We start from the raw sequence: 20,103 nt of genomic DNA on the forward strand, positions 1-20,103 counted from the left end.
TAGAAATGAAAGTGGAGAGATCACAACAGACAACACATAAATACAAAGGATCAAAAGAGACTACTATCAGCAATGATATGCCAATAAAATGGACAACTTGGAAGAAATGGACAAATTCTTAGAAAAGTACAACTTTCCAAAACTCGACCAGGAAGAAATAGAAAATCTTAACAGACCCATCACAAGCACGGAAATTGAAACTGTAATCAGAAATCTTCCAGCAAACAAGAGCCCAGGTCCAGACAGCCTCACAGCTGAATTCTACCAAAAATTTAGAGACGAGCTAACACCTATCCTGCTCAAACTATTCCAGAAAATTGCAGAGGAAGGTAAACTCCCAAACTCATTCTATGAGGCCACCATCACCCTAATACCAAAACCTGACAAAGATCCCACAAAAAAAGAAAACTACAGGCCAATATCACTGATGAACATAGATGCAAAAATCCTTAACAAAATTCTAGCAATCAGAATCCAACAACACATTAAAAAGATCATACACCATGACCAAGTGGGCTTTATCCCAGGGATGCATGGATTCTTCAATATCTGCCAATCAATCAATGTAATACACCACATTAACAAATTGAAAAATAAAAGCCATATGATTATCTTAATAGATGCAGAGAAAGCCTTTGACAAAATTCAACATCCATTTATGATAAAAACTCTCCAGAAAGCAGGAATAGAAGGAACATACCTCAACATAACAAAAGCTATATATGATAAACGCACAGTAAACATTATCCTCAGTGGTGAATATTGAAAGCATTTCCCCTACAGTCAGGAACAAGACAAGGGTGCCCACTTTCACCACTACTATTCAACATAGTTTTGGAAGTTTTGGCCACAGCAATCAGCAGAAAAAGAAATAAAAGGAATCCAAATTGGAAAAGAAGAAGTAAAACTCTGTTTGCAGATGACATGATCCTCTACATAGAAAACCCTAAAGACTCCACCAGAAAATTACTAGAGCTAATCAATGAATACAGTAAACTTGCAGGATATAAAATCAACACACACAAATCCCTTGCATTCCTACACACTAATAATGAGAAAATAGAGAAATTAAGGAAACAATTCCATTCACCATTGCAACGAAAAGAATAAAATACTTAGGAATATATCTACCTAAAGAAACTAAAGACCTATATACAGAAAACTATAAAAAAAACTGGTGAAAGAAATCAAAGAGTACACCTAATGGATGGAGAAATATACCATGTTCATGGATCAGAAGAATCAATATGGTGAAAATGAGTATACTACCCAAAGCATATAGTGAAAATGAGTATACTACCCAAAGCAATCTATAGATTCAATGCAATCCCTATCAAGCTACCAACAGTATTTTTCGCAGAACTAGATCAAATAATTTCACAATTTGTATGAAAATACAAAAAACCTCGAATAGCCAAAGCGATCTTGAGAAAGAAGAATGGAACTGGAGGAATCAACCTACCTGACTTCAGGCTCTACTACAAAGCCACAGTCATCAAGACAGTATGGTACTGGCACAAAGACAGAAATATAGATCAATGGAACAAAATAGAAAGCCCAGAGATAAATCCACGCACCTATGGACACCTTTTCTGTTCACAAAGGAGGCAAGAACATACAATGGAGAAAAGACAATCTCTTTAACACGTGGTGCTGGGAAAACTGGTCAACCACTTATAAAAGAATGAAACTAGAACACTTTCTAACACCATACACAAAAATAAACTCAAAATGGATTAAAGATCTAAACATAAGACAAGAAACTATAAAACTCTTAGAGGAGAACATAGGCAAAACACTCTCAGACATAAATCACAGCAGGATCTTCTATGAGCCACCTCCCAGAATATTGGAAATAAAAGCAAAAATAAACAAATGGGATCTAATTAAAATTAAAAGCTCTGCACAACAAAGGAAACTCTAAGCAAGGGGAAAAGACGCCTTCAGAATGGGAGAAAATAATAGCAAATGAAGCAACTGACAAACAACTAATCTCAAAAATATACAAGCAACTCCTGCAGCTCAATTCCAGAAAAATAAATGACCCAATCAAAAAATGGGCCAAAGAACTAAACAGACATTTCTCCAAAGAAGACATACAGATGGCTAACAAACACATGAAAAGATGCTCAACATCACTCATTATCAGAGAAATGCAAATCCAAACCACAATGAGGTACCATTTCACGCCAGTCAGAATGGCTGCGATCCAAAAGTCTGCAAGCAATAAATGCTTGAGAGGGTGTGGAGAAAAGGGAACCCTCTTACACTGTTGGTAGGAATGCAAACTAGTACAGTCACTATGGAGAACAGTGTGGAGATTCCTTAAAACACTGGAAATAGAACTGCCTTATGACCCAGCAATCCCACTGCTGGGCATACACACCAAGGAAACAAGAATTGAAAGAGACATATGTACCCCAATGTTCATCGCAGCACTGTTTGTAATAGCCAGGACATGGAAGCAACCTAGATGTCCATCAGCAGATGAATGGATAAGAAAGCTGTGGTACATATACACAATGGAATATTACTCAGCCATTAAAAAGAATACACTTGAATCAATTCTAATGAGGTGGATGAAACTGGAGCCTATTATACAGAGTGACAGAGAAGGCAATGGCACCCCACTCCAGTACTCTTGCCTAGAAAATCCCATGGATGGAGGAGCCTGGTAGGCTGCAGTCCATGGGGTCGCTAGAAGTCGGACACGACTGAGCAACTTCACTTTCACGTTTCACTTTCATGCATTGGAGAAGGAAATGGCAACCCACTCCAGTGTTCTTGCCTGGAGAATCCCAGGGATGGGGGAGCCTGGTGGGCTGCTGTCTATGGGGTCGCACAAAGTCGGACACGACTGAAGCAACTTAGCAGCAGCAGCACAGAGAGTGAAGCCAGAAAGAAAAACACCAATACAGTATACTAATCCACATATATACGGAATTTAGAAAGATGTTAACGATAACCCTGTATGTGAGACAGCAAAAGAGACACAGATGTATGTAGAACAGTCTTTGGACTCTGTGGGAGAGGGAGAGGGTGTGATGATTTGGGAGAATGGCATTGAAACATGCATAGTGTCATATAAGAAATGAATCGCCAGTCCAGGTTCATTCAGGATACAGGATGCTTGGGGCTGGTGCACTGGGATGACCCAGAGGGATGGTACAGGGAGGGAGGTGAGAGGGGGTTCAGGATTGGGAACACGTGTACACCTGTGGTGGATTCATGTTAATGTATGGCAAAACCAATACAATATTGTAAAGTAATTAGCCTCCAATTAAAATAAATAGATTTAAAATTTAAAAAAAGATGACAGATACTGTTACACTGGTTTACTATTATTTTTCTATATTATTACTTAACATTTATTTATTTGTGATTTTTAACAGACTTTTTTTTTAACAGCAATTTTAGGCTTACAGCAAAATTGGGCCAGAAAGTAAAGTTTCCATACACTCCCCCTTGTACCCTTTCCCCCACCCAGTACCCTGCCCACACACAGGGCATCTCCCACTAGCAGCATCTGGCACTGGAGCAGCACATTTGTTGCAACTGATAAACCTACACTGACACATAGTTTCCATTAGGCTCTATTCTAGTGTTTATGTTCCTTGAGCTTTTTTTTTTTTTTTCCATTTCAGTACATTCTGTACTCTATTAAACCATACAATCTTGACAATTTGTCTCAAAGTCTTGTTTAAAAACAGTAGTTTTTCCATCATCAAGAAAAGTCCACAAATATTAAATAATGGAGTGAGTATGGAGAAAAGAGAACCCTCCCAGACTCTTGGTGGGAATATAAATTGGTGCAGCCACTAGGAGAACAGTATGGAGGTTCCTTAAAAAACTAAAAGCATATCTACCATATGATCCAGCAGTCCCATTCCTGGGCATACATCTGGGAAAAAACCACACTTCAGAAAAATATAAAACAAGCACCGCAACATTCACTGCAGCACTATTTACAATGGTCAATACATGGAAGCAACCTAAATGTCCATTAACATATGACTGGATAAAGAAGATGCGATATGCATATACACACACTGGAATATTGCTCAGCTTTAAGAAAGGATGAAAGAATGTCGTTTGCAGCAACATAAATGGACCTAGAGATAATACTAATTGAAATGTCAGAAAAACAAATATATGTTATCACTTATATATGTTGAATTTAAAACACTACAAAAATGAATTTAACTGGTTGCCAGCAAGGAAGAATGGGAGTAAGGGATAGTTGGGTGATCTGGATCAACATACACACACTTCTATACTTAAAATGGATAACCAACATGGTTCTACTGCATGGCACAGGGAACTCTGCTCAATGTTATATGGCAGCCTTGGATAGGAGGGGAGTCTGGGGGAGAACGGATACATGTATATGTATGGCTGAGTCTCTTTGCTGTCCAACTGAAATTATCACAACATTATTAATCAGCTACATACTCCACTATAAAATAAAGTTTTTTAAAATGAACTTACAAAACATACAAACTCACATAGGCAAGGAAAAACAAATGCATGGTTATCAAAGCAGAGGAGGAGTAGGAGAATACTAAATTAGGATATGGGATGGACAGATACACATTACCATATATAAAAATCATAAAATGGATAAACGAGTATTTGCTGCACAGCACAAAGAACTATGTTCAATATCTTGTAACCACCTATAATGCAAATGAACAGAAAAATAACATGTATTATGTACATATATAATAATATATAACTGAATCACTATGCTATATATCTGAAACTGGCACAATATTGTAGATCAGCTATACTTCAATACAAAATAATCAAAACAGCAGCTTTACCTGATGTATGTAATGGAGAGGTTAAGAATTGGTAATCCATGGTAGCAACTTGGCCCTCATATGATTTTGCGTTTCACACCATTACGAAATTGTTAAAAAGTGATCCATCATTTGAGGACTTAATAATTGGTAGATCAACAAAAATTTTCACAAATTCAGTTTCTCTTGAGGGAAAAATAAAGGAAAAATCCGTCAACAGTGGGCCCACGTTACCATGAATTAAACAATTGGTTAGAGCTGAAACTACTCATAATTTATTTTGTACCTGCATTCTCCAGTTCCACATGGTTCCCATTATTTTCTATATTGCTCACTGTTGTTCAGTCACCCCATCATGTCTGATTCTTTGCAACCCCTAGACTGCAGCACACCAAGCCTCCCTGTCCCTCACCATCTCCCAGAGTTTGCCCAAGTTCATGTCCGTTGTATCAGTGATGCCATCCAGCCATCTCATTCTATGATGCATTCGTCTCCTTCTGTGCTCAACCTTTCCCAGCATCAAGGACTTTTCCAATGAGTCAGATGTTCGTATCAGGTGATCAGAATACTGGAGTCTCAGCTTCATCATCAGTCCTTCCAATGAATATTCAGGGTTGATCTCCTTTAAGATTGACTAGTTTGATCTCCTTGCTGTCCAAGGGATTCTCAGGAGTCTTCTCCAGCACCACAGTTCAAAGGCATCAATTCTTTGGTGCCCCACACCTTCTTTACTGTCCAGTTCTCACAACCGCATGTGACCACTGGAAGACCAGAGCCTTGAATATATGGACCTCTGTCAGCAGAGTAATGTCTCTGCTTTTCAACACACTGTCTAGGTTTGTCAGAGCTTTCCTGCCCAGAAGCAATCGTCTTCTGATTACACAGCTGCAGTCAACATCCACAGTGACTTTAGAACCCAAGAAGAGGAAATCGGTCACTACTTCCACCTTTTCCCCTTCTATTTGTCATGAAGTAATAGGGTCAGATGCCATGATTTTAGTTTTTTTAATCTTTAGTTTTAAGCTGGCTCTTTCCCTCTCCTTTCACTCTCCTCCTTCACCCTCACCAAGAGGCTCTTTAGTTCCTCTCCTGATAAAGAAAATATCGTATTTTCTATACACTTATGACATTTTATCAATATTTATTTAAATCCATCTCTTCCAAAAATGGAACTACCACATTATCCAGTAATTTCATGTCTAGATACATATATCCAAAGAAAACAAAATCCCTATTCAAAGACGTATGTGCATCCCCTACATTCACAGCAGTATTATTTACAATAGGACTTAGAGGGCATTATGCTAAGTAAAACAAGTCATAGAGAGAAAGACAAATATTATATCACATTTATATGGAATCTCAAAAACTCAAGAAACAGAAACAGAGATGAGATTTGTGGTTACCAGAGATAGAAGGTGAAAGTTTTCAAAAGGTACACACTTCCAGTGATAAATTCGAGTTAACAATACTGTATTGTATATTAGAGACCTGTTAAATTAAACCTTAACGTTCTCATCACAAGAAAAAAAAAATTAACTATGTGAGGTGACGGATGTTTATCCAACTAATTGTGGTTATCATTTAGTAATACATACATATATCAAATCCTTCTGTTGTATACCTTAAAGTTGTATGATATTGTGCCAATTATATCTCAATAAAACCAGAAAAAATGAGAAGTGAAATACTATCATTTTTTACTAATGCTTTATCATCTTAATTCATTTTGATCACCTTGTTACACATGATGGGTACCTTTTATACACTGTCATTTTCCAAAATATAAAGTACTTTAAGCCTTCTTACTTAAAACACAAACGGATATAATCTGATCCTATGAAATAACCATGAGAAAGAGAATCTAACATTTTACAATTTATTTCTGTTTTCAGACTATATAATTTAAATAGATTCACTTGGAAGTCTTCTATATATTAATAGTGGCAAGGGCTGTTATTATAGGAGGAATGAAACACAGAAATCAAATCTTTTACTCAGTGTTTGGTATGTAAGCCAAGTAGATAGGGCAAAGTTATGCTGGTGTTCTCTCTGGCTTCTGACAACTATTTCAAGGCAATTCTCTCTTGCTAGTATTTTAAAGCTTGAGAATTTGCTTTCTCAGTACTTTTGACACCAAACAAAGCCAACATTACAAGGAATGGAACTTCCATCAACAGTTAGGATTAGTTTAAATGGTAATCTACTAACCATTTTTGCTATAAATACATAAATTACAGTTGAAAATAGAATGCTTATTTCCTTGTATACTCATTTTAGACTTCCAAACTATAATTTACTAATACATACTTGTAAGATTGTAAAATGTTGATTAAAAACAAAAAGTCTGAGAGCTAAGGCTATTTAATATATTAAAATCCACAGTGGAAACTGAAATAAAAATTCAACTCAGAAAAGATAATATTTAATTTAGGTGAATATTTCAGTTTGATAAAATGAATTAATCAAGTTAATGCCCCTTTTTAAATATTGTAAGACCAAATTTTACTTCAATCCTGGGAATAAGAGTCTTGAGGCTTTCATTAACTTCTAGAAGAAAATATATTTAATCAAAGTTTAAGTATTTCTATGTGACACTTTTGATGACATTTTAAAAATTAGAAAATTATCAAATAATAAAGTTGCACATGAAATATTTATGACAAAAAACTTAAAAAGGTTTTATTTATTCCAATTTAGAAAGATGGAAAGATATAAGGGAAAAAAATCTGAGTTTGTAATGACATATGCAGTTACTAGAAATCATTTTTTAATAATTTCTATTTTAATAATATAGACATTTGCTTTAGATCCTTATAGGCTATACTTAAAATTCTAATTCCATTTAATTTTGATTATAAAATGCATGAATTATAACTAAAACTAGTAACCCATTTCAATTCAGGCTCCCTTCCTAAACTTATCACTTGGGGAAACAACAAAAATAACAACAGAACCCACTGGATTATACTTATGGGAAAACTTGAGTTTTTCTTTCTTTTGAAATGTATTTTTCACAAGTTTTACAAAGTCTTGTGAAGTAGCTGTCATTTGAACTGTTTCTTTATCCTTTGGTATTGGTGCCTGGAGAAAGAACTTTTTAAAAAAATGATAAAAAGATTCTTCCAAAGATTTGGTATTTTTAAATACTCCCAATTCTCTCAAGGCTACAAATTACAGTTCCAATATTCAATCCCTGGATCTACTGTCAAAAATACCCTTAAGTATTGAGAGACAGAATACAAAAACAGAATTTCCGGTTGTGTCTTTTAAATTTTTTTCCATAATTAGTTTTTATGGACCTTGCCATCCTTCTGCTTTATTTTGTGGTAGCTAGCAACATTTTTATAGTGGAAGTGTAAATATGTGTATGTGTGTGTGTGTATTTAATGAAAAGGGGTTTGCTCCATCATCAATAATGCTTATATATGATGTTTGGCTATAGCTTCACCTACAAATTGATATATTTATCTTAGGTAATTGATCACATGGAAAAATAAATATTTTAAAATATTATAAATAATTATTTAAAGCATGTTTGACCAACTCCAATACCTTCAGATTATAGGTAGGTGAAAACTGGGTTCAAAAACTTTATAATGGAAGTAATGGTATTTTAGTGTGTTATCGTTATTGAGGGACTGGCATTAGCAGTGACAGTCCAGTGGCAAGAGTAAGTCAAAGGTCTCATAGGAGCAGCTGCAGAGGTGGCATCTGACTCTGGACACTGATACTCATTTCCTTGGGGTTGTTTGTAGTTTCTTGACTTCAAGGGACTATGTTAGTGAGATCTATTCCCTTCACAGTATAAGACCTCTGATGATGCCCAACTTCAGTGAGCCCAGTTTTGTGCATGCACACAGTACTCATGGAATGATAGTGGTTTTAGCAGAGCTCTCTCTCTTCCTCATCCTTCTATTATGCTCCCTGCTTTTGTTGGTATCATATCCAGCCATTAGGCTCCAATAATTGCCACCAAGAGCTCTAATCCTTTTGACACAATTGTTGGCCATGAGTTAAATTTATGTTCTTTTGCAGGAATATTCTTGACTTAATTTTTGTTCTGACCACAGGAAGTTTCTTCTTAGCTGACCCTTTCCCTAGTTCTATTAAGTAAATTAGCTGGCTTGTCATTTATTTTGCTCCTTTCATGGAACTACCAACTTTATCTTAACAGATTATCATCAAAATCCCCACCATGTTTTTTTTGTTTTTTAATATTGGGCTTCCCTGGAGGATCAGCAGTAAAGAATCTGCCTGCCAATGCAGGAGATGTGGGTTTGATCCCCAGGTCAGGAAGATCCCCTGAAGAAGGAAATGGAAACCCACTCCAGTATTCTTGCCTGGGAAATCCATGGACAGAGGACTCCAGCAGGCTACAATCCATGGGGTCCCAAAAGAATCAGGCACAACTAAGCAACTATACAACAACAGCAGCAGCATTAGAGCTTTCCCAAACTATGTCCCAAATAAAGACAGTTCCCCTAAGAGCTTTGGTGTTCTCTCTTCTTAGAGCTTCTCTCTCCGAGTAAAAAAAAATAAAAATTGCATTTCTGCTCTGGAGCTGGGAGTGGCTCACATTCCTTGTAATGACTACTCCATTTTAAGCAGGGTGTGCAATACAGGCAGTTAGTTACCTCTGAATTCTCCACCTTCCTCCTTCAAGAATCTCTGCAACAAAAGGGAGCTGGGAAGAGGAAAACTGGCGCTATTCTCACCCTGCCTCATCTGGGTAAGAACCTTCACCCTACAAATTGAAGCTGAAAGAAAGGACCCTCAGTTTATCAGGTGCACCTGACTGAAGTTTAACCTCTGCAAATCCACCACTCTCCAGATAGCTGTGGTGAAGTATGAAAAATGCTGGTAGCCTGATCCTCCCAGAGAGATATAACAGCCCTTTAAAGGGAGCTGCAGGAAGAACTGCACCTGAAGTGCCATGAGACCTAGATTTTTTGGGGGAAAAAATCATTCTCTCTATTCTTTTAGGAGAATTTGCAGAAACTTTAAATGGCCATGTCTTTTGTATTTTTCATCTTTTACGGCTATTCTGCTGAGATGAGGGTGACAGTGCTTCTCACACAGCTATTCTGGAAGCAGTGCCTGCTGTGCTGTGCTTGGTTGCTCTGTCATGTCTGACTCTTTGTGACCCGTGTCCATGGGGATTCTCCAGGCAGGAATACTGCAGTGGGTTGCCATGCCCTCCTCCAGGGGATCTTCCCCAAGCCAGGGATCAAACCCAGGTCTCCCATATTGCAGGCTGATTCCTTACTGTCTGAGCCACCAGGGAAGCCCCATTTTTACTTAGTGTATTGTTCATATTTTCTCTAGAACTATAGCATCTTGAAGCAGGTCAAGACTTGCCATCCCAAAATAGGCCACTTTGATATATTGATTATACTGAGCTGAAGTCATTTGAAAGGCAGTAAATGTTAGGAGAGGCTTTCTCTGATCTTTCTTGATCTGCCTAAACACAGATCCTCCAGAGGAAACTCAATTGTCATAAATCCCCTTCCCAGGAGTTTCAGCCACCTGGGAAAACTGACTCTTGCTTATTTTAGGAGAGGAGACTAGCAGTGTACACCATACCCAGACAAACCTCACATGAACTGAACTCTCAAACTTCCATCTATTCTAGAAACTCAGACCAATTGTTCCTGAGAAAGCTCTTGTGTCTGAGCAGAACAGGAAATTTTTGAGCCAGGAGTTTCACGTACATTTCAGAGGATCTTGGCATTTTGTTTACATGTCAAAGCTGTCTTTCCCGCAGGCAAGTGCTGGGAAGAGGCGTGGGGTGTGTTAAAAGCTGCTCCTCCCACTCTGCACAGCCCGGCGCTTGGAGGAAGGACCCCTTTGTCTATTTAGTGTAGCACAGTGTTGCTTTTTGTGTATTTAATACCGTGGGGGTGGGTAAGAGGTTTGCAAAATGGGTAACCTGGCCCCTGTCTCTTCTCAAAAGTGAGCCTCCACCTGGCCTGGCCTGGCCCACAGAGCAGGTCCTCTGCACCCTTCCCCCACCCCTCAGGGCTCTCCAACATCACACTCCCATCTGCTCCCCCCACTTCCAACAGGCTCCAGTCCACCCACACAGCTTAATAAAAAAATTCTTCGTTCTGTGAGGGGGAGGGGGCAGGAAAAGGAAAGGCAACATGGAGGGTCCTGCGAATTTGGGACTCCTCTTGCTTCAACTCTGCTCAGAGGGAATGGCCGCAGACACCTTTCCTTCAAGCCTGCCTCCTTTCCACTCACAACCTCAAGGGCAGTCTTCTTGGCTCTTCTCTGTCGCAGGCACCACAAACACCATTTTTATGCTTAGCTCCTAGTTGCCAACCAACCATGAGTCCCCAGACTCCTCAGAATGATTCCCCGTGAAAGCAGGCGACCATCAACCCCCCCGCCCCTGAGTCTGCCCGCACGTGTGGGGCTCCTATGCTTACCTTCGCTGGGCTTCTGGTTCCACCGCCACTTGGCGAACTGGCTGAGCAGAAGCCTGAGGGTGCCAGGATTTCTTGAAAACCAGTGAAGTAGCCACGCCACCTTCCAGAAAGTACAGAAGCCGTCCCAAGATGAGTGGGGTTGTTAAAACCGCCAGGGAAGCCGCCAAGGCCCTGGATAAAAGCCGAACAGGCCCTTTTGGATCTGTGCACCTTGCGTCTTGCCCGCACTGACCTCCATCTCAGTGACTTCCGGGAGAGCGACTTTCTAGGTGAGCAAGTGAAACTCATCTAGAAGATGGGCGGCCAACTGAGTAACTTCTGTAGGCTGTTAGCCCCAGGCTGGGCAGGACGAGCACCTATTATAAAGGCTCGTCTTTAAGCGACCAGGTGCCTCTCTGGAGCCCAGCGGCCTTTGCGGGTTGTCTATTTCTGCGTTTCCCTGGCGTCAGGGATTCTGGGCTTCTGAGCTTCTGAGCCTGCAGCCTCTCCCTGCAGCCCCGAGGTTGCCTTTTAAACACCTTGGAGCCCTCCGCCAAGCCACGGCCCAGATGGAAACAATGTAGCTTTTGCTGCAAAACAACTTGGAGAAAAACAGTCCTTAGAAAGGACCAAGTTATCTTTACAAAAAACCTTTTACTCTTCTCCTGCATCACCCTTCCCTTCCCCTATTAAGATAGTGTGTAAGCTCTCAAACCTCAGCCACTTACTGAGGTATTCGCTTATTTTATGCTTTCTTGTGAAACTCTGTACATGCAGGGTTTTTTGTTTTGTTTTTTTTTTAATATATATATATAAATTTGCCTATCTACTCTGTTAATTTTTGCTTATTTCATAGACTCAGCTATTGAGTTGATGGTAGCAGAAAATGCCACCAGAAGTAACGTGATTTTTAATATAAGAATTATTTTGAGCTGAAAGCAATTGAAAAGATACAAACTCCTTGCCTTCCCCTATTTGCTTAAAAGCAGGACATACATTTTCAAAGCTGTCCCTCTTCCCCCTTCTATCAGAAACTAATACAATTATGTAAAGTTTAAAAATAAAATTAAAAATAAAAAAAATTAAAAAAAAAAAAAAAAAAGAAAGGACAAAAGTTAATCACCCTGTCAGATACTATAACCCTGGAGAAGACACCAGAGAAATCTACATAACAAACCTTAATTAGTCTTTATTTCAACCTTTGGAGATCTGAAACTGCTTTGCTCTGTCCTATCATTACTCCATAAGCTTATTCTTTACTGAAAATGCTGTATAAGCTGAAATTCTAAGCAGCTTTGGATATCTCCCATGTATACAAGAGATTTCAGTTCAGTTCAGTCGCTCAGTCATGTCCGACTCTGCGACCCCATGAACCGCAGCACACTACGTGTTAACAAACTTCTCTTTATTTTTGTCTTGTTAACCTGTATATATTACAGGGATTTCAGGCAAAAAACTCAGAAAGATAGGAGGAAAATTATTTTTCTTCCCCTACAGAATGGAGGAGGACAGCAGAGAAGTCTTTCCTCTGTTATACTCTTTATGTATAAACAGACAAAAGTTATGTTTAAGGCACAACTGTTCTTTTAAGATGCACAAATCACCCAACTCTGCCTAATTTAGTCAATTTGTAATTTAAAAAATAATGCTAACTAATGAAGATCTGAATTGTAGGCTCTGCAAGGGAAACCAAAACCAAAGCAAACCGAAACAAAAGGGTACAGTAGAAGGAAACCTAAAAATCACCACCTTCATCCCCACCTACCTCAACGCAGAAACACACACAGACACACATACTCACACTGTGCATACACAGAGACACATTAAAATACATAGAACTGTTACAGTATGTAGCATAAGGCATTAATGGAAACTTTCATTATGATAGACTTCCCTGGTGGCTCAGACGGTAAAGATAAATAGTAGTCAATTTAAAGAAACATGATTTTAAATTTTCACTTTTTATTATTAGTATTATTTATTATTAGTATTAATTTATCAGATCTTTTATTCATAACTTTTTAGATGCATAATCATACTGCAAGAGGAGAGTAGCAGTCAATAGCAAGCAATGCATAAAAATGCTGGAGATGCTGGGATTCTGAATAAGTTACTTGCCTAACTGGAGTAATAAAACAATTTGTAATTGTTATCTTTCTAGCACTAGCACTAAAATGATATTTTGCTAAAGTACTTCTAAATTTTCTTCGTCTGTTCATTTTTGGGGAAGCCATAACAAAATACCAAAAACTGGGTGGCTAAACAATTTATTGTCTAATAGTTCTGAAGGACAGAAGTCCGAAATCAAAGTGTCAGCTGTGTTGGTTATTTCTGAGAGGTGTATGAGAGAATTTATTTCACAGAGTCACATAAAAATGGCCATAAATAATGGCCATGTCTTTGCATTTTATATAGCTTTCATAGTGCACATCATTCAAATGATGAGTACAATGCCTAACAATAAGCAATCCACAAAATTTTTAAGGAAAATTTTGCATAAAGAACTTGGTTATGGTACGGTTTGCTAACAATTTACTAAGGGGCTGAATATTGTGATAGCCTGTCAGTATCATGTTAACCAAGAGTTGACCATCTGCCATCTTTCAATTTCAGATCAGATTGGTGAATAATTATTTCCACAAGTACAATTCCTTTGAGAGGAAAGCTTAGGCAAAGCACATGGAATTACAGTTTTCACTATATTCATTATATTCGTTAGCATTAATATTCATTTGCAAACACATACATGTATTTATTTTGTCTTGTTCTGGTAGATTAACACTCTAAGAGGATTGAGTTATGAAAAGGTTGGGGCATGTTTAGTCAATACATTTCTCTCAGGGATAATTTGTTCTTTGTTAAATGAAGAACAGTGAAGGCAAGGGTACTCTATTTTCTTGTCTATTTCTATGTTTGTTTGTGGAGGGTCTTGCTATGGTTGACTAATGTTCTGCTGTGGTGCCATTTTTATTTGAGACTGAAATTTTAATTAGTCCTCTGAGTTTTAAACAGTTGTCTTTTGGCAACTCAATGCACATGTCTCCAGTCACTGTCTATGACAACAACTTATGTCCTGAAACTCTTTCCTAATTAATCCACTTGCATAGCTTTAAATAATTAACTTATAACTAATGTGAGGCTCTATTTATAAAACATTTTGGTATTGTTATTGTGACTATTTGCTTTTAATCACTGTTGAATACAGCTCAAATGTATCACACTTCATCAGCATTATTCTATTAAATATTATTTTGTATAATACTATTGTTATACTTCTTCATGTAAGTTTATTTTATGATAGTAACTAATATAGATTACTCCATAATGTCTCACATAAGGAATGGACTTTTAAAGCACTTTACAAACAATATTACTACTATTAGTAGCAACTGATTTGAAACATATTATTACAACCTTTAAGAGACTAAAACTGATAATTATAGTTTATAATTGACAATTTTTGGCTAACTTGAAGGTGCGACTTACCATTCTATTGTTTGCTGAGTACTTGTTAAAAGAAAGATATGATTCTTCTAAGAGACGTAATTAGTTGTGTTCATCTCCAACCTGGGAGTAATTGAGTCACGGAAGCAGAGCCAGGAGGGAATATACATATACTTACATGATTGTAGGGGTTGAGGGTTGGGGACTGGCACGTCCAAAACCATGGAGCAGCTGGAAACTCTTGGCCAAAAGCTGATATTCTGTCCTGAGGACAAAGAAATTCTTTACTAAAAATTAAGGTTTATTTAAAAATCTGAGTTTAATCCAAATGTATGCCATTGCCTTCCAAAGGTATACTAAAACAACCCAGGGCTCATTAGGTATGTTCCTAAATTATGAACAGGGTAGAATAGGCTTACAGATTCCTCATTGTGGTTTCTATTCACACTCCTTTCCATTTCCCCTCAAGTATTTATTTTCCTGTGGATCCAAATGATGAGGAATAGGCCACGGAACTAATCAAGATATCAGCAATTTTAATAGCTGAGGATACTCTTATCTTGTAATTTTCTGAATAGGGAAAATCGGTTATACTTTATCCTAAGGGAAATCTCAGTTTTTCTATGAGTATTTTCATCTGAGTGGATGAGGTCCACCATTATTGAAGATAATTACTTAAAGTCAGTTGTCTATAGATGGTATCCACATCCACAAAATACTTTCACAACAATACCTAGATTAATGTCTAAAAGAATAACTGAATACTATATGATAGTCACGTTACTTAATGAGTTTGAGCAAACTTTGGGAGATGGTGAAAGACAAGGAAGCCTGGCGTGTTGCAGTCCATGGGGTTTCAAAGAGTTAGACATAACCGAGCAACTAAACAACAGCAACAACAAATATGTTGGTTAAGAAGACACATTAAAGTAACCATCATCATTCCCTCCTTGTCAACTTGGCATTCATACACATATCCTTAAATGCACTACTCCTCAAAAGAAGACAATGACAAAGTCATAAGTCCACTTAACATGATGTACCTATCATCAGTTCAGTTCAATCACTCAGTGGTGTCCGACTCTTCGCAAACCAAGAACAGCAGGAAGCCAGTCCTCCCTGTCCATCACCAATGCCCAGAGTTCGCCCAAACTCATGTCCACTGAATCAATAATGCCATCCTACCATCTCATCCTCTGTTGTCCCCTTCTCCTTCTGCCCTCAATCTTTCCCAGCATCAGGTCCTTTCAAATGAGTCAGCTCTTCACATCAGATGGCCAAATTATTGGAGTTTCAGGTTCAACATCAGTCCTTATGCTGAACAACCAGGACTGATCTCCTTTAGGATGGACTGGTTGGATCTCCTTGTAGTCCAAGAGACTCTCAAGAGTCTTCTCCAATACCTCAGTTCCAAAGTATCAATTCTTCGGCTCTCGGCTTTCTTTATAGTCCAACTCACACATCCATACATGACTAAGGAAAAACCATAGCCTTGACTAGACAGAACTTTGTTGGCAAAGTAATATCTCTGCTTTTTAATATGCTGCCTAGGTTGGTCATAACTTTCCTTCCAAGGAGTAAGTGTCTTTTAATTTCATGGCTGCAATCACTATCTACAGTGATTTTGGAAGGCAAAAAAATAAAGTCAGCCACAGTTTTCAGTGTTTCCCCATCTATTTGTCATGAAGTGATGGTACCGGATGCCATGATCTTAGTTTTCTGAATGTTGAGCTTTAAGCCAACTTTCTCACTTTCACTTTCATCAAGAGGCTCTTAATTCTTCTTCACTTTCTGCCATAATGATGGTGCCATCTGCATATCTGACGTTACTGATATTTCTCCCTGCAATCTTGACTCCAGCTTGTGCTTCTTCCAGCCCAGAATTTCTCATAATGTGCTCTGCATGCAAGTTAAATAATCAGGGTGACAATATACAGCCTTGGTGTACTCCTTTTCCTATTTGGAACCAGTGTGTTCTTCCATGTCCAGTTCTAACTGTTGCTTCCTGCCTACATAAAGGTTTCTCAAGAGGCAGGTCAGGTGGTCTGGTACTCCCATTTCTTTCAGAATTTTCCACAGTATGTTGTGACCCACACAGTCAAAGGCTTTGGCATAGTCAATAAAGCAGAAATAGATGTTTTTCTGGAACTCTCTTGCTTTTTTGATGATCCAGTGGATGTTGGCAATTAGATCTCTGGTTCCCCTGCTTTTTCTAAAACCAGCTTGAACATCAGGAAGTTCACGATTCACATATTGCTGAAGCCTGGCTTGGAGAATTTTGAGCATTACTTTACTAGCATGTGAGATGAGTGCAATTGTGTGGTAGTTTGAGCATTCTTTGGCATTGCCTTTCTTTGGGATTGGAATGAACACACCTTTTCCAATCCTGTGGCCACTGCTGAGCTTATTTAGTGCAGCACTTTCACAGCATCATCTTTCAGGATTTGAAATAGCTCAACTGGAATTCCATCACCTCCAATAGCTTTGTTCGTAGTGCTGCTTCCTAAGGCCCACTTGACTTCACGTTCCAGGATGCCTGGCTCTAGGTGAGGGGTCACACCATCATGATTATCTGGGTTGTGAAGATCTTTTTAGTACAGTTCTACTGTGTTCTTTCCACTTCTTCTTAATATCTTCTGTTTCTGTTAGTTCCATATGATTTCTGTCCTTTATTGTGCCCATCTTTGCATGAAAAGTTCACTTGGTATCTCTGATTTTCTTGAAGAGATCTCTAGTCTTTCCCATTCAATTGTTTTCCTCTATTTCTTTGCATTGATTGCTGAGGAAGGCTTCTTTCCTTGTTATTGTTTGGAATTCTGCATCCAGATGCTTATATCTTTCCTTTTCTCCTTTGCTTTTCACTTCTCTTCTCTTCACAGCTATTTTAAGGCCTCCTCAGACAGCGATTTTGCCTTTTTGCATTTCTTTTTCATAGGGATGATCTTTTTTTTTTTTTTACTTTTTTCAAAATTAATTAATTTATTTTTTTACTATACAATATTGTATTGGTTCTGCCACACATGAACATGAATCCACCACAGGCATTCACATGTTCCCCATCCTGAACCCCCCACCCAGCTCCCTCCCCATACCATCCCTCTGGGTCATCCCAGTGAACCAGCCCCAAGCATCCCGTATTGAACCTGGACTGGCAATTCGTTTCTGATGTGATATTATTAGGGATGATCTTGATCACTGCCTCCTGTACAAATTCACAAACCTCTGTCCATAGTTCATCAGGCCCTCCGTCCATCATATCTAGTCCCTTAAATCTATTTCTCACTTCCACTGTATAATCGTAAGGGATTTGATTTAGGTCATACCTGAATGGCCTTGAAGAGATCTCTAGTCTTTCCCATTCTGTTGTTTTCCTCTATTTCTTTGCATTGATCGCTGAGGAAGGCTTTCTTATCTCTTCTTGCTATTCTTTGGAACTCTGCATTCAGATATTTATATCTTTCCTTTTCTCCTTTGCTTTTCGCTTCTCTTCTTTTCACAGCTATTTGTAAGGCCTCCCCAGACACATTTTGCTTTTTGCATTTCTTTTCCATCTGATGGTCTTGATCCCTGTCTCCTGTACAATGTCAGGAACCTCTGTCCACAGTTCATCAGGCACTCTATCAGCCCTAGGCCCTTAAATCTATTTCTCACTTCCACTGTATAAATCAAATCATAAGGGATTTGATTTAGGTCATACCTGAATGGTCTAGTGGTTTTCCCCACTTTCTTCAATTTAAGTCTGAATTTGGTAATAAGGAGTTCATGATCTGAGCCACAGTCAGCTCCTGGTCTTGTTTTTGTTGACTGTATAGAGCTTCTCCATCTTTGGCTGCAAAGAATATAATCAATCTGATTTCAGTGTTGACCATCTGGTGATGTCCATGTATAGAGTCTTCTCTTGTGTTGTTGGAAGAGTGTGTTTGCTATGACCAGTGCATTTTCTTGGCAAAACTCTGTTAGTCTTTGCCCTGCTTCATTCCGTATTCCAAGGCCAAATTTGCCTGTTACTCCAGGTGTTTCTTGACTTCCTACTTTTGCATTCCAATCACCTATAATGAAAAGGACATCTTTTTTGGGTGTTAGTTCTAAAAGGTCTTGTAGGTCTTCATAGAACCATTTAACTTCAGCTTCTTCAGCGTTACTGGTTGGGGCATAGACTTGGATTACTGTGATATTAAATGGTTTGCCTTGGAAAAGAACAGAGAGATCTCTTCAAGAAAATTAGAGATACCAAGGGAACATTTCATGCAAAGATGGGCTTGATAAAGGACAGAAATGGTATGGACCTAACAGAAGCAGAAGATATTAAGAAGAGGTGGCAAGAATACACAGAAGAACTGTACAAAAAAGATCTTCACGACCCAGATAATGACAATGGTGTGATCACTTACCTAGAGCCAGACATCCTGGAATGTGAAGTCAAGTGCGCCTTAGAAAGCATCACTATGAACAAAGCTAGTGGAGGTGATGGAATTCCGGTGAGCTATTTCAAATCCTGAAAGATGATGCTGTGAAAGTGCTGCACTCAATATGCCAGCAAATTTGAAAAACTTAGCAGTGGTCACAGGACTGGAAAAGGTCAGTTTTCATTCCAATCCCAAAGAAAGGCAATGCCAAAGAATGCTAAAACTACTGCACAATTGCACTCATCTCACACACTAATAAAGTAATGCTCAAAATTCTCCAAGCCCGACTTCAGCAATACATTAACAGTGAACTTCCTGATGTTCAAGCTGGTTTTAGAAAAGGCAGAGGAACCAGAGATCAAACTGCCAACATCCACTGGATCATGGAAAAAGCAAGAGAGTTCCAGAAAAACATCTATGTCTGCTTTATTGACTATGCCAAAGCCTTTGACTGTGTGGATCACTATTGTGGATCACAATAAACTGTGGAAAATTCTGAAAGAGATGGGAATACCACACCACCTGACCTGCCTCTTGAGAAACCTGTATGCAGGCAGGAAGCAACAGTTAGAACTGGACGTGAAACAACACACTGGTTCCAAATAGGAAAAGGAGTACGTCAAGGGTGTATATTATCACCCTGCTTATATAACATATGCAGAGTACCTCTTGATTACTTGCCCACAAAACCCTGACTATGGGGGAAAGGTTACTGTATATAGGATACATATTTAGAGCATATACAGATGGAGGGCATTGCCAAAGCCTTGCAATTGACACCTAGCTGACACATTTACCATTTTCAGTTTTTCAATTTTGACAGATCTTTTAGGTCAATGTTATACCACTTCATGGCAAATAGATAGGGAAACAATGGAAACAGTGACGTACTATTTTGGGGAGCTCCAAAATCACTACAGATGGTGACTGCAGCCATGAAATTAAAAGACGCTTGCTCCTTGGATGAAAAGCTATGACCAACCTAGACAGCATATTAAAAAGCAGAAACTGTATTTCGCTGACAAAAATCCATCTAGT

The 20,103-nt window shown here is 38.5% G+C and overlaps 1 long non-coding RNA gene across 1 annotated transcript in view; it reads right to left on the reverse strand.

Annotated features, from left to right (window-relative positions):
* The window catches only part of LOC139179989 (uncharacterized), a 28,497-nt gene extending 16,770 nt beyond the window's left edge, over positions 1-11,727 (reverse strand). The window contains exon 1 of the long non-coding RNA XR_011564300.1: positions 11,237-11,727. This is a non-coding gene — a long non-coding RNA (uncharacterized lncRNA). The remainder of the gene's footprint in view (positions 1-11,236) is intronic.
* Between the last annotated feature and the right edge of the window lie 8,376 nt (positions 11,728-20,103).

Source organism: Bos indicus, chromosome 3 (assembly GCF_029378745.1).
Source record: "Bos indicus isolate NIAB-ARS_2022 breed Sahiwal x Tharparkar chromosome 3, NIAB-ARS_B.indTharparkar_mat_pri_1.0, whole genome shotgun sequence".
Taxonomy (NCBI): domain Eukaryota; kingdom Metazoa; phylum Chordata; class Mammalia; order Artiodactyla; family Bovidae; genus Bos; species Bos indicus.